Raw genomic sequence first — 3077 nt, 5'->3', positions numbered from 1 at the left:
TTTCTTTCCATTGCCTTGCTCAGGGGCACATACAGGAGTATTACCCCTAACATGCATGTCTTTTTGATGATGGGAGGAAACCGGAGCACCCGGAGAAAACCCATGCAGACACGGGGAGAACATGTAAACTCCACACTGGAAGAACTGGGACGGCCTGGGATTCGAACCTAGGACCTTCTTGCTGTGAGACAACAGTGTTAACCACTGTGCCATTGATAAATAATTTAACTAATTTTGACTGATTAATAAGTATGTAATCAGTCAAAATTGACAAAGCACATTATCAAACTGACCATGAAACAGGAAAAACATATCTTCATAATCATACAATGCCCCATGATAAACACACTGTCAGCAATCACACACATTGAGGAATAATGGATACATGTATCAAGCTTATCCATCCATCCATCCATTATCCGAACCACTTATCCTGCTCTCAGGGTCGCGGGGATGCTGGAGACACCCTGGACAGGCTGCCAGGCCATCGCACAGGGCCAACACACACACACACACACACATATATAAGGACAATTTAGTACAGTCTATTCACCTGACCTACATGTCTTTGGACTGTGGGAGGAAACCGGAGCCCCCGGAGAAAACCCACACAGACACAGTAAGTGATGACCCCCAAGGTTGGACTACCCCGGGGCTCGAACCCAGAACCTTCTTGCTGTGAGGCGACCGCGCTATCCACTGCACCACCATGGCACAAAATGTGGTTCCACTGGGGCTCGAACCCAGGACCTTCTGCGTGTAAAGCACACGTCATAACCACTACACTATGGAACCAGTTAATTACACAATGGACAGTTATCAAGCTTAATTACACAGAAATTGACAGAAAAGCATTCACAGGTGTGAAAAGGAAGTTTCCATAGAAATCCACATTACTAACACACACACACACAAACACTTTCTACCTCTCTCCCACACACACATATCTCCCTCGCACATAAATACTGACTCAGAGGTGGGATTGGGGGCATCCATCCATCCATCCATCCTGTTTATGCAGTGCAGCAGCGCCTCTGGTTCCCATTTTTCATTTTTAAAGCCACTTGATCTGAAAACCAGGACAGATGTTTGCAGGCTTTGTTTGTGTTCATTTGTATTTCATACAGGTGTGTAGTGCTTGTGTGTGTGTGTGTGTGTGTGCGCCTATGTGTGTCGACACCTGTTTGTGTGAGCCGCTGTGTGCATTACATTTGCAAGCGTGTTTGTGTGACTGCATGATTTGTCACTGGGATAAATACGGGGCTATTTGCATATTAAGTGATTCATCAGAGGAGCATGGCCGGGTGATGAAGTAAGTGTGAGAACGCCGTTCAGTTTGATATGCATTGGAGTTTGTCATCGTTTCAGCCCCCCCCGCCGGCGTTTGTCATCGCTCAGTTGATGTACAGTCTGTTCACTTTGTTTCAACGCGGTACTTTTTCTCCTTTGGTGTTCCTTTCTCTTATCTCCGCCATGAAACTTTGTTTCTTTTTTTTCCCTCTTCATCTTTCTCGAGCCAGCTGCACCGCACGGCTTTCCCCATACCGTCGCTGCTGCATGCGGGCCCTCTCACGTCCCCGTCTCGTGACTTCTTTGTAGCTTCGCAAGATGCGCGACGGGCCGCGCTGCGAGCGACGCTCTTGATTTATCTGCCAGCCGCCCGCTGAGCAAATCAAACGGCATGTGAATCCCCCCCCTCTCTCTCTCTCCCTCTGCCCTCCCCCTTTGTTTGGTCAGAATGGCGGAGGATATCTACATCATCCCTCCTCTCTATATACAAATAATATCGACAAACTACACTTTACAAGTGTGGTGTTTGTGTTTGCCTTTTGAGTTTGAACACACTTACACACACACACACACACACACACGTACCCCCCCCCCCAAGTGGAGGTAGATAAAAGGGGGCATTTGGGCTTTGCATCAAAGCTGCTCCCTTTTGGGATGTGTGTGAAAGGCTGGCCGGAGGTTTGGCTCTTTTTCTGTGGGAAAGTGTGTGTGTGTGTGTGTGTGTGTGTGTGTGTGTGTGTGTGTGTGTGTGTGTGTGTGTGTGTGGTACTCTCTCTTGAGCGCATGGCTTGCTAGCTAGCGTAGGATTTGAGAGCGCAGCCTTGAGGTACATATGCCTGCATGCCATCTTGCCTTGGCTTCCTTTCTTACTTTTCAATTTCTGCCTCTGTCTCCGTCTCCCTCGCTTGCTGAAGCCCCGTTCTTGCTTTTCTTACATCCCATCCATTTTTTTTTTGCCTAAATTCTTCTGTGCCCTTCTTTCTCGAATTCTTTAGCATTTTCGCCAAAGGAAATTCGAACATGGAAAAGCCGAAGGAAAACTAGGTCCGCTGATAAAAATACACTGGCCACAGCATTCCGATTCTCATGAGACACACAGCCCAACAACCTTAAACATAAGAACTACATGCCGAACCTTAACTTAATCCTAATTTTAACCCTAAACCGAGTCCATCCATCCATCCGTTATCTGAACTGTTTATCCTCCTCTCAGGGTCATTTGGTGGCAGGCAGTGAGACACCTTTTACAGGCCGCCAGGCCATCACAGGGCCAACACACTTACACACACACACACACACACACACACACACACACATACCTATGGACAATTTAGTACGGCCAATTCGGCTGACCTACATGTCTTTGGACTGTGGGAGGAAACCGGAGCACCCGGAGGAAACCCACGCAGACACGGGGAGAACATGCAAACTCCACACACAGGACGACCTGGGACAACCCACCAAGGTTGGATTGCCCCGGAGCTCGAACCCAGGACCTTCTTGCTGTGAGATGACTGTGCTAACCACTGTGCCACAGTGCCACCCCTAAACTGAGTCCTAACTCCAAAAATATACCCTTGACGAAGTGACGACCTGCCAAAATGTCCTCGCTCTAATTTACAAAAATGGCATCTGACGGTTAATGACTTAGATTGGTCCTCGTAAATAAAGCTGAAAAAGAACACAAACACACACACACACACACACACACACACACACACACACACACACACACACACACACACATACACACATACTCTACCATTCTTGAAAGAGTGCATGTGCCA

At 47.7% G+C, this 3077-nt stretch overlaps 1 non-coding gene across 1 annotated transcript; it reads right to left on the bottom strand.

The window, feature by feature from the left end:
• Positions 1–722: 722 nt before the first annotated feature.
• On the bottom strand, positions 723–795 carry trnav-uac (transfer RNA valine (anticodon UAC)). Its single transcript has one exon. It is a non-coding gene; the product is annotated as a tRNA-Val (tRNA).
• Between the last annotated feature and the right edge of the window lie 2282 nt (positions 796–3077).

Source organism: Lampris incognitus, chromosome 1, assembly GCF_029633865.1.
Source record: "Lampris incognitus isolate fLamInc1 chromosome 1, fLamInc1.hap2, whole genome shotgun sequence".
Lineage (NCBI taxonomy): Eukaryota > Metazoa > Chordata > Actinopteri > Lampriformes > Lampridae > Lampris > Lampris incognitus.
This window is presented reverse-complemented; position numbering and strand designations above follow the sequence as displayed.